At 42.8% G+C, this 12,665-nt stretch overlaps 1 long non-coding RNA gene across 2 annotated transcripts; it reads left to right on the forward strand.

Annotated features, from left to right (window-relative positions):
• Positions 1–10,942: 10,942 nt before the first annotated feature.
• On the forward strand, positions 10,943–12,664 carry LOC124682800. Of its 2 annotated transcripts, none has more exons than XR_006996455.1 (3): positions 10,943–11,053; positions 11,147–11,677; positions 12,492–12,664. It is a non-coding gene; the product is annotated as an uncharacterized LOC124682800 (long non-coding RNA). The 2 variants fall into 2 exon arrangements; XR_006996456.1 differs by lacking the exon at positions 12,492–12,664 and adding an exon at positions 12,004–12,255.
• The last annotated feature ends 1 nt before the right edge of the window (position 12,665 follows it).

A 12,665-nucleotide genomic window follows, 5' to 3' on the forward strand; every position in this document is an offset into this window, starting at 1 on the left:
GGATGACTCCATCCTCGAGGCGGTGATGGCGTGTTTGAAGAATGACGTCTTCACCGCCGACCTCCAGATGCCGCTTGACGCGGCACTCGCCCGGTCGAATGCGGAGTGGGAGAAGGAGGAGGCCGAGCGCCAGCAACGGCTACTCGAGGAGGAAGTGCGGCGCCGCGCTCGCCGCATCGTTTTCTCGACGACAGCGACGACGACGAAGGGGCGTCATCGCCTCCGCCTCATTGCGTCGGGGTCCCAGGCCAAAGTAGCAGCCGCCAGTCGCCGAAGGATGACGACAGCGGCGACTACACGGCGTTCTACCGCCATTTCAGCACGTAGAAGCTGGTTTTTTCGTTTCTATGTGTCGTATGCACGTCGAATTCATATATGTAATAATTGGATGAAAAAACTTCAAACTCGCCTAATATGTACAAATTTAGTTGTGTTTTTCCAAATTTCGTTAATTTTTCAAATTATTCGCCGGGTTGCCCTGGATTCACCGCTGAAAAATTGAGCCTCCCTAGACCGAAAGTTTCATCCATCCGGGCGCTAAATAGCGCCGAATTTCAACCCGGAGAGCGCCAAGCGAGTGGAGATGCTCTTAGCACTGTCTTAGCCCCACCTTTTCATTGCCTGGTGACCCAGGTAGAGATGTAAAAGTAAATAAATGGAATAATCCAATTTATATTATTAAGTAGGAAAAGGAGAGTTTGGAATCTAGCTAGACGAAAGTCTATGCCACTCATTCCACTTGATGGATACCAGAGAATAACGGCAAGACTTCTGAAACAGAGTCGGTCACTCGGGCACAGTTCACATATGCTAAGACAACAAAATAGTTATCTCAAGTGATGTCTTAAATTTGTCTAAATTTAGATATATTTATACACTAAATAGTATTTTCATGCATTTAAATTTTGATAAATATACGGCACCTATTTATTGGTAGAAGTTACCATGCAAATAATAAAATTAAAATTTCTAGTGGTAACCAGAAAGTAATAAGTAGTGAGCTAGCGCCTATCATTCAACCGGCTGTTGCTACAGCATGTTCCACCCGAATGTACCATGTTCGGAAGGACATGGAGTTGTAAGGTGAGTTGCAACTCAATAGACTGACAATTTGTCACACGCGTAAATTAATTTTCCCATATATTTGAAATTGACTCTAGGTCCTCGCACAGAGAACTTGTGGAATACCATGTACGAAACATTTCAGAAAAAAAAATGTAACATGTAAGGAATAAAGGAGATCATAGAATCTTTTCACGAGATGAAACTGCATTTATATACTGCCTCTAGGTCAATTTTATTTGAATTTACTAATTTTATAGGAGTGATTACCATTATATATAATGTCAATTTGGTAGATTATGAAAGTACATTTCAAAAAGAATCTAGTGATACTCCAAGGGCCGGTAGTTCATAAATTTGATCAACAAAATATAAATTATATTTCAAAGGTATATTTTTATGACATATAATTCATATTTTTTTAATTAAATTTGTAGTTAAAATTTTCTAAAGCTATGTATTACCCTAATATAAAAGTATGGGAGAGTACGTCTCTCTATAAAATTGGTCAAATTTAAATGAGTTTTATTTAGGACAAAGCTAGAAGTATACTTATTCATATAGGGATCGCTTTTCTTGTAAAACAGGTCATAGATCAGTTTGTGCACGCGGGTTTGCGTGTGTGTTTCGTATACGTGATTCACTTAACTAAGCTAAAATGGGCACAACGCCTGTCTTTTCAATCAACAAAAACATTTTGTATACACATACATTTGACATATGGCCGTCTCTGCAACATGTGCAACATCAGGATCTATTTACGAAAGTGTATATATGGTTAGAGGATACGACGAGGATTATGTTTTTTCAACATGAATAGCAGCATAATCTACGAATTGATCTTTCTTCGTCTTAGCTGCTAGTTAAGTCTATGTGTTTTTGTTGATAGTTTATTATTTTATGGTTTGTGCATTTAGCTATGCAGACGTCAGGTATAATGCTTAAACCTAATAAAATGATTTTTTATTGAAAAATATATACTAGGCAATGTAATGCTTAAACCTAATAAAGTGTTCTTTAGCTATGTAGTAACAGGGTGTAAGACCATTTGATAGTGATCTCGAGAATTTCTCTACAATATTTATGATTGTTCATATTATCATATGTGAATAGTTCTCACAGGTTGGGGCTGAGGCCTAGCCTCGTAGTATCACGTGCACCTAACTTTACAAGGTGTTGTGCTTAATTTTTATTTAAGATTTGTATGATTGTATCTTTATCTAATACCTCAATCTAGAACTTGCAGGTACCCAAGACCCCGATGATTGATAGAGGTAATGAGGGGAGATTAGTGGTAATCTGCTGCTTCTTGCGAAACACCTAGTAACGGTAGTGGGGAGTACGCTGGTAGTTTGAGATCCATTAGGGAATAACGCATGTCATTGATCTTAATGCTTTGGTATGTGCTTAGCACTTAATAACCCTTTATAACCAGCTCGACTAGAGTGATTGGGTTAGCCATTAGTCTGTAGATAACCAACTCGACTGAACACACCGCCCACAAGAATCTAATCTTAATTGATTACGCGTAATTATGCTTACTATTATTTTTTATCCTATTTTATGTATGCACGGTTGTTGGTAAAACCTTAGCTCTGGCCTATCTCCATCCATTGATTCACAAACCCTAAGTAAACTCGAAGGTCCGGTGAGACGAAGATTTTCCAAGTTAACAAAGTCTTGCTTGAATAAATAACCATAACTTGGTAAAACCTTAGCTCTCGCCTATCTCCATCCATTGATTCACAAACCCTAAGTAAACTTGAAGGTCCGGTGAGACGAAGATTTTCCAAGTTAACAAAGTCTTGCTTGAATAAATAACCATAACATTCGCTTTTCAAAGATCGATATAAACCTAGATCTTCTAGGAAAAAGCAAGTACACCCCACGCCGCCACGGACCTTCTCGCACATCCACGAGTGAACTAGAGCGGCCCATGTCACACGCCCACCCGCGTCGTCCCCTACTTCTCTAGGCGCTCACAAGTTATTTCTTATCTGGGCTGGCCCAACTTCGATTGTCCGACTCTTGTTCGTTTCCTTCTGGATCGTTCCCGGGCCTCCGACTTGTTTCCGCTCGCGGGCCGTTTTTAGCTCGTTCGGGCTGCTGGTGCTACCACTGTTGGCCGGTGGGTATATAAACTGGTGTGATTTTCTGCCAAGTTCCGATGTGGGACTATTCTGCTGGGAGACCAAACGAAAAATCGTTTGGCAGATGTTGGGCTGGATGGTAGTCGGCCCAATTATTTGGACTTGCTTTGTTCGCGTCAGCTGAAAGTGGAGAACTCTTCGTGCGGCCGGACATGCACGTGCTTGCTTATTCCGGCTGTAGCTGGTATTTAAGCTCTCGCTCTAATTTTTCAAGGTGGGACTAAACTAGACGGTGTGTTTGCCTTTTATACTACGACCGCTGCTGATTATTTGTGTACATGGATCGCTACTGCTCTTTGAGTTTAGGCAACAAAGCAAGGTACTCTTATTTCTGAGCTACATGGCGAGGTTCTTTTAGAACGTGACATGAACTAAGGCACGAAGTTGCATGCGCGCCGTCCGGCTGTATACCCGTATGTGTACGTACGTATAATCTACCTACCTATACATGGCATGCACGTGCACATATATCGTTCCACAAAAAAAATCAAGTAGCTATTCAAGTCAGCTTGAAGCCCATCTTCACCTAATGCTACTTTAATGTTTAATTCTCTCAGTTAATTAGATGTTATATATTATATTAATTATCTAATTAACACATGAAACACAAAAAATAGTGTTCGGTAAACAACAAACTAGTGTGAACTAAAAAAAATGGAACTAACGGTAACTACATGCGAAAGAAAATGTTATAAAAAGTAGGGGAACAACAACGTAGACGGTGCGGAACAAGAACCTAAACGGAGGGGAACAACAACCTGCACGAAGGGGAACAACATGACAGAGAGGAACAACAACCTAGATGGTTGGAAACAATAGCTTAGACGGCATGGAACAACAGCTTGAACGAATGGGAACAACAACCTGAATGGAGGGGGACAACATCCTAGACGACGAGGAACAACGACCAAGATGGTAGGGGAACAACAATCTGGATGGAGGGGAACAACGGCCTAGACGACGAGGAACAACAACCTAGACGGTAGGGAACAAACAGTTTAGACGGTGGGGAACAACATCCTAGACGACGGGGAACAACGGCCAAGATGGTAGGGGAACAACAATCTGGATGGAGGGGAACAACGGCCTAGAATGGCGGGGAACAATGACATAGACCGAGAGGAACAACGACCTACACGGAGGGGGAACAATAGCCTAGACAGCAGGGAACGATGACCTACACGGAGGGGAACAACGGTATAGACGGCGGGGAACAACAACCTAGACGGTAGGGAACAAACAGTTTAGACGATGTGGATCGGAACAACATCCTAGACGACAGGGAACAACGACGAAGATGGAAGGGGAACAACGGCCTAGAATGGCGGGGAACAACGACTTACACGAAGGGGAACAATGACATAGACCGAGAGGAACAACGAACTACACGGAGGGAAACAATGGCATAGACCGAGAGGAACAACAACCTATACGGTGGGGAACAACATCCTAGATGGATAGGAACAACAACCTGAACGGAGGGGAACAACAACCTATATAATGGGGAACAACATCCTAGAAGGTGGGAAACAATAACCTGAACGCAGGGGAACAACTACCTGGACGGAGGGGAACAACATCCTAGACGGAGAGAAACAACAAACCATACAGAGGGGAACAACATCCTAGGAGGAGGGAAACAACAAACTATACAGAGGGGAACAACATCCTAGACGGAGGGGAACAACAAACTATACAGGGGGGAACAACATCCTTGACAGAGGGGAACAACAAACTATACAGAGGGGAACAACATCTTAGACGGAAGGGAACAACAAACTATACATAGAAGAACAACATCCTAGACGGAAGGAACAATAGAGAACATCACAGGAAACAAAGAAAATACCCTCGGGAACAAAAGGAACAACTCAGTATTCATTACAGAACAACGAAGAACATCACTGGAACAAGAACGTACTAAGAAAAGAATAAAAGGAAGGATAAGAAAAAAAGGAAACAAAAAAAAGAACATACTAAGCTGCAGGTAGTGAAATGAAAAGAAAAAAATCCGAAAAAAAGGAAAACATTAGGAAACAGCAGCTTCTGTATAAAAAGTATGTTACTTCAAAGTTGAACAAAAGATCGCGTCTAGCGTACCGGTTCCGTTCTCGCATACTCCTTCCCGTGACGCGAGTTCAAATCCTGAGCCAAACGATTTGTTTGATTTTCCAAGTTAACAAAGTCTTACTTGAATAAATAACCATAACATTCGATATAAACCTAGATCTTCTAGGGAAAAAGCAAGTACACTATACCCGGTGTTCTGGATCGAAGGTATCACCCACGCCGCCACGGATCTTCTCGCACATCCACGAGTGAACTAGAGCGGCCCATGTCACGCCCACCCGCGTCGCCCCACACCAGACCACCTGCTCTCGCGCTGGCCAAGCCTCGCACCCGCACGGCAAACCCTATACACCGACCAGGTCGGCGCGTACCGCGCGCCGCACACCCCCGCGCGCGGTACGGGCTGGCCCGAGTAGCGCGGTCGCCTCCTTTTTTGAATTTTCTTTTCTTTTTTGTTTCTTATTTTCTCGTTTCTTTTTTCCTGTTTTCTTTTTTTCGTTTCTGTTTCGTTTTTCTTTCGTTTTTCTCGTTTCCTTTTTTTACTTTTATTTTTCAGATTCGAAAAATAGAAATATTTTAAAAAATTAAATTAAAAAATGTTCAAATATAAAAAACCGTTCAAAATCTGAAAACCGTTCAAATTTAAAAATCGTTCAAACATGAAAATTATTCAAACATGAAAAATGTTCAAATTTAAAAACCGTTCAAATTTAAATATCGTTCAAACTTGAAAATTGTTCAAACATGAAAAATGTTCAAATTTAAAAACCGTTCAAATTTAAATATCGTTCAAACTTGAAAATTGTTCAAACATGAAAAATGTTCAAATTTAAAAACCGTTCAAATTAAAAAAACCGTTCAAACGTGAAAAATGTTCAAATTTTGAAAAATATAATTTTTTGAAAAATATTCAAAATATAAAATCGTTCAAATTTTAAAACTGTTGAATTTAAAAATGTTCATATTTTGAAAAAAAACTTGAAAAATAATTTCATAAAAAATGTTAGATTCTTAAAAAGAAAAATATTAATAACAGAAAAAAAAACAGAAGAAAGAGAAGAAGAAAAAAAAACGTACCTGAGCTAATGGGCCGCGGCCCAGACTACCCGACCTGGTCGCTGGGGGTGTACGGCACCCCGCACGCGCCGACCAGGTCGGCATATAGCAGTTCCCCACCCACACGCCCCCGCCGCGCAAAGCCGCGCCTCCAACTTATTGCATCTTTGCTAGGCCCATTGCCGCCTCGCACCGCGCGCTGCACCCCACCGCCTCGCCTAGCCCCACGGCCATGCCCGCCTCTGCCCTGGTCTTCGCTCAACCACGAGCTACTCCAAGCCGCGCGCCTGCAATGTCCCTGGTCAACCACCGCCACGCATCGTCGGGCAAACACTCAATCGCGCCAGATCTCCCAAGCGGTATTTGGCCCAGACCATAGTACTACCGCATCGCGGTACTTCCGGTCTAGTTCTGCCCAAAATCCAGAAATACTCATTTTGCTCTTTGTAATTGATAAGTGCATTCTGGAATTCACCCAATCACCCGGTACTACCGGCCAACACGAAAATGGCAACTATTTTTTGAATGTTTTGACAGCTCGCTTTGAGCCTAACTTTTGAATTGACTTTTATGTTTGAAATTTGATGTGAGTGCCTTTTGTGCAATATGCTTCCGCTCCAACATCAACATCGCGGCAAAGACATCGGCACCCTAGACTTCTGAGCGGTTCATTTGACACCACCACTTCGATATCACAAGTTCGTGTGATTAACACTGCCTAATGTTAATAGGTATAACTTGTCTCACCTTTGTAACCCATCTTTTTTCCTTTGTATATCTATCCTATCGAGAGTAGCTAGCTTTCCGAGCATTGTGAAGCATTGCACAAGTGCCAAGACTGTGAGAGTGGTGTGTGTTGAGCAAAGCTCCTAAGCAAACTCGGTGAGAAAGAGACATAAAGAAGAAAGAGTGACACATATAGATAGAAATAAAGATTCTAAGCATAGAAAAAAGTGGAAAATGAAAAGAAATACAAAAAGAGTGTGTGTGCCAACGATACAAAGGACTTCAAAGCTTGTAAGCAAAAAAAAAGAGTGGCATCTCGTGCAAATCTTATTGCTTCTTACTTATGCAACCAAGCTACGGTCTCTCTTGTGTTGGCGTCACACCAAACTAATAGTCTTCGCTAGGACCATATTTTTACTTGCTCACTACCTTGGTCACGCTAACCTCAATGTATCTTGTTGTGTGTGTTTTCGTAACATTAGATCACCACTATTGACACTTTGACTTTAAATTTTACCCACATTTATTTTACCCACATTTGACAATAGACTCTTCCTTTGGTTCTTTTCGCTAGCTTTCCACATTCGTACCTACCACATATAGAAGTTAGACTTTCGTGTGTGTTTTTGTGTAGTTGGACCCTTAAATTTGACTTGCTATTTGCATGAACTATTGTTTCGATACTATCCTGAAAGGTTGGATGCTTGTGTAGTTTTCTTTCCACCATGTATATACACCTTGCCTTGTTACTTACATGGATAGAGAGGAAGAAGCTATGGAGGATTACATGAAGTACTATGATGATGTTAACTCCGCAAGCATCGGGGATATGGAATCCCATGTGGATCTTGACACCGACAATTGCTCCTCAAGCATCGCGGACATGAATGACATACAAGAGCTCTACAACAACAATGGATCATCAAGCATGGACAACATATGGTGGAGCAACACCACGAGTTCGAGTATCCCACGACGATGACATGGTGGAACACCACGAGTACAACATTGACACCATGGTGGAACCTCAATTAGACTTCAACTACGACATGGATGAGGTCATGGACTACGAGCACTACGAAATGCTTCTAGAAGAAGAGCAATATTATCAGGCCATGATCTCTGATGACGACTCAACCATGAACAACATTGCTTCTTACAAGTTCCCCACTTTGACCAATATATGGAAGAACATATGAAGATCAAGGACCTTCAAGATGGCGCTACCAAGAGAGTGCATATGCACATGATCATCTACATTGAGCTCATAATATGGACCATCAAGAGCATCCCTAACACGATCTTCATCGGCACTATTCTTCGAGTTCAAGAAGGTACCACGAGAAAAGTGCTAAGGCACATGAGTCATAATCTAGGCATGCCAACGATTGTCATTTATGCACATCACCTCATAATCATCGTCGACCAAATATACACTTTATTGGAAAGAATCCTTTGAAACTCACTCCAAATTTTGAATCGCCAACAGATGTTTCACGAGATTAGATGCAACCAACAAACTATTTAGCATATGACCTACACTACGATCAAAATTTGATTGTTTGCTGAAAATAACAGGAGAGGGATAGACTTGTACACAATATCAATTCTTCACGTTCACTGGAACGTATGAAATAATAACAATCAATCAAAGGTAATGACCCTTTCTACTACATTTTTTGAACAAGGCCACTAAAGCAATCTGCAGAATAGATATACAGATAAGAAACTGAACATAGAGCAATCATAGAAATGGGTAGCCAACAACAAAAAATTCTAAACGGCTAACCATAAATATTTGTTTGAATCATACAATCCAATCCCCGTAGGCAACCTTTTGGAGTTCAGCAAAATTGGTCAGCTCAGATTTGTACATGTACACTTCATGAGTAAACCTAACACATGCTGTTTACCATGGTATTGAAACGAGTATTGGTCCAGTCCCAACTTGAGCCTGAAGCTACATATGGCTAAGCTGAAGGCTGAAGCAAACAAGGCATAAATCAATAATATGATGCTTGTTCCAATAACATATATGAGAGACTGAGTCAAACTATGTATTTACCGCTCAACTTGTGGAAAATCAAAATGTTTACTTAATTATCACACGTTATCCACATCAATGTTATTAATCCGTGGGAAGGCAGAAACTGACAACCTAAGACTCAAAAATGCATGCTTAATAATTCAATTTACTTAGTACAAAGGTCAGAAGAGATTGTAGCTTGCACTAAAGAAGTTAAGTAAATTAGGCATAATCGGAAGGCCCCTGGTACATATGGCTGCTCAAAGGGAATGCTATTTACTGAAACATCTACTAACGCACCAAACTTTTCAATTTAATTGGTATAACCAGTAAATGGCAGTGAACAATGTGATAATCCTAGACATTAATTACAGAGCAATGCCCTAACCTTTACAACAGCAGAAGGCAAGCCGATGACAAGCTGCCCTTTCCGTGAAGAAGAGACAAGACGGGAGCAGGCAGCCTCCGCCGAAGACGTTCGCTAGCCAGACCGATGTACACGGCCTCCTCTCAGAGGAAGGATGTGGAAGGAAATATCGCCACGAAGAACGAGGAGCACTGCCATGAGATCAACAAAGGTAGCATGCAAACGCCCCCAACCGATCCGCTCCAGAATCCGTGAGAGAGAAATTAAACCAAACCACCGGATGAAAGGATTTGAAGTATCTGGCGAGATAAAACGGAGTAGATAGGGATTTATTGAAAGAAAAAATAGACAGCCGGATGGTAACCAAGATGATTCCCACCTTCAAAGACCAACCCTATGTTGGGGAATGAAGAGCATGACGCAATCTAGTCACCTGGAGATTATTTAGGAGTGGAGGACGAGATCCGGCCGCGCTGCGACCGTCAACAAAATCGACGACGGCGATGAGAAACAGGACCTAGATGCAGACCCACACGTTTCTCCAAAACGTCAAGGTGCTCCACCAGACGAATGGCAAAAGGGCGCAACACCAGGACACAACCATGAGACGGGGATGTACAACGTGGGAGGCGGCGCCGAACCCCTCTCCCCCATTCTTCGGTTGGACGAGCGTGGGAGGCGGAGGAGAAAGGGAGAGGAGACGCCGGGGAGTCGAGAGACGGAAGAGACTGGGCTTGGCCCATCCGTGTATATATATAGTAGAGATAAAGGAAGTAAGGTTTCTCTCCTTTTTTCGTACGTTTTTTACTGCCCCTATTTTTCTTTATATCTCTACTATCTAAAAAGGAGGAACTGGTTCTGTTTCCTCCGGTCGAAGATTTCGTCCTACATATTTTCATCTGACTATTTTACCCTCCCACCAAATCTTGAGTTAGAATAGACTAATAATCACGCGCCACTAATTATTATTAAGAAAAGAAGGAAGCTGTTTCCGCATGTCTCGCTCCTCCTGCCGCCCGGCCGCCATCTCCCTCCACCCCCGTGCTCGGTGCACATCGACCACTTCATCCCCACCGACGCCGCCGAGCTAGGCCTCGGCGCAGGCACCGGCGAGCTCCTGGCCGCCGCCCACGAACCCGCCGCGGCTGCCGATGACAAGGTCCCGCTCGCCGACCTCTCCCCGCGGTAGCTCCAGCTCGTGCTCATCTACTTCGCGCAGGAGGGCCGCGACGCCTACTGCGCGCTCGAGGTAACCGACGGGCTGTGCCGCGCCGACCGCGTGGACGGCGAGACCATGGATCTCATGACCGCCATCGCCTGCGGCTGGATCGAGCGCCTCGTGGGGACCGGCGGCGACGTCTCCGCGCTGCTTGGGGAGATGGACTGCGTCGGCTTGCGCCCGGGTTCAGCCTCGGCCCGAAGGCCGTCGCGCTCTACTGGGACCGCAGCGAGAGGGCGCGCGATGTCGAGTTCGTCAGGGACGTGCTTAGGAGGGGCAGCGTTGGCGCAGGAGCGGACTACGACAGCGAAACTGGAGGGCCCGTCGGTTACCTCGCATGGAAGATGATGGTAGTTACCTGGCTCTATCTCCGTCCTGTAAGTTTTACCGATTATGTTGTGCTTGCTTATTCCTTCGTCAGTTATGCGATAGTGAGGCCTGTCTTGAATCTGTGTTCATATCCTCCTCAGGACCGTTTCTTGATTCTTAGAAGTTGAAACCGCATGCTGAAAGCCAGCTTAGATTTCTATGGTCCTGGATTTTGACAGCGGCCAGGTCTGATCCATGACAATGTATCTGACAAGATCACCTCCCAACCTGCTGATGTGCATGGGCAGCGAGGTCTCCTTCTTTGGTTGCTGGAATGGTTCAGCTCGGCCAAGGATTATGTGATAGAAACAGGGGACAGCAGAGGAGCGAAAAGGAATGTCAGGGATAGAAATAGGGGTAATTTTTCTTCGTCTATCTCATAGGGACCAAGAATTATTCAAAGGTGATATATTTGGGGTGCATTTTGTTTAACATTAGCTGAGTTGATTCTGAAAAGAGCAAACAAATTCCTTTTGTTGGAGCACTCTGCGTTGTGCAGTCAGTGTCGAGTCTGTGTCTTCTCTCTACGGGATGTATTCTCACAAGGACGCGGACAACATGTAGCTGACTGGTTACTTTACAAAGTGCAAGTTGCATGGTTTCCTCCGTGGTTTGTCGCTGGAAATTCAGAGGTTAGTTTGCAAAGAAATTTCTGAAATATATGTTAAGACAAAACTGCTAATTATGCAAGACAGACGCAGATACTTAAGTTCTGATGATTAAACCATTGCAGGGATCATTTTTTAATTGTCTATGTTGATTAAGCCATTGCAGAGTCAACCCAGTAGTTTGTACAACTAATTTGGTTCTATACAATATATGGAGATGATTCGTAGTTACAACTCAGATTTGTACCAAAAAAAAATTCTACAGGGTGTTGGGTACTTCTATTTCAAAGTAAATTAGCCATTTGCTACATATGCTTGAATTATGTTCTCTAACCTGAGTGATATTCCAGATTAAGCGACGCCTGCATACAGCTGGAGGTGTGGTTGTGTATACTGGAAAGCAAAAAGCCAATTTTATTTGAGAAACTACAGTGATACCTAAACAAACGATTAAAAGAAGCAATATGAATGCTTGTGTCAGTTTATGCTATGAAAAGAAGCCATATGAATGTTCTCGATTGTTTGTGTAACTTCATGCTATGAAAACAAGCCACATGAATGTTTGATGTTTAAATTTTCTATTTTAGAAGAATTCTAAAATCTGCACTTAATTTTGGTACATTACGTTTTCTATCATACATGAGTATTTCTATTACAGATTATATAATTGATGGAACACTTTAGCAAGTCTGCTAAAGTACCAGACATAATGGGAATGAATATTTCTGTGAATGAATATTCTAAGCATGCAACCTACACTCCATCTCAGGACATTACAATCATGTAAAACCAACGTGATTAGAAAAACTGATGCGTTCAACAACTGTCGTGTATGCAGATCCTAGAAAGCCGAAGAGGCAGCGGAATAGCGAGTATTATGCAAAAAATAAAGATGAAATTGCAAAGCCGATCCAACCAGCACGGAAACTTACAAATCAGTCAGAGATGCTGGATATTGATGAGAACATGGTTTGTGGTATCCCAACTAAATTGGGAGTCACCCAACCGTGCA

Source organism: Lolium rigidum, chromosome 1, assembly GCF_022539505.1.
Source record: "Lolium rigidum isolate FL_2022 chromosome 1, APGP_CSIRO_Lrig_0.1, whole genome shotgun sequence".
NCBI classification, from domain to species: domain Eukaryota; kingdom Viridiplantae; phylum Streptophyta; class Magnoliopsida; order Poales; family Poaceae; genus Lolium; species Lolium rigidum.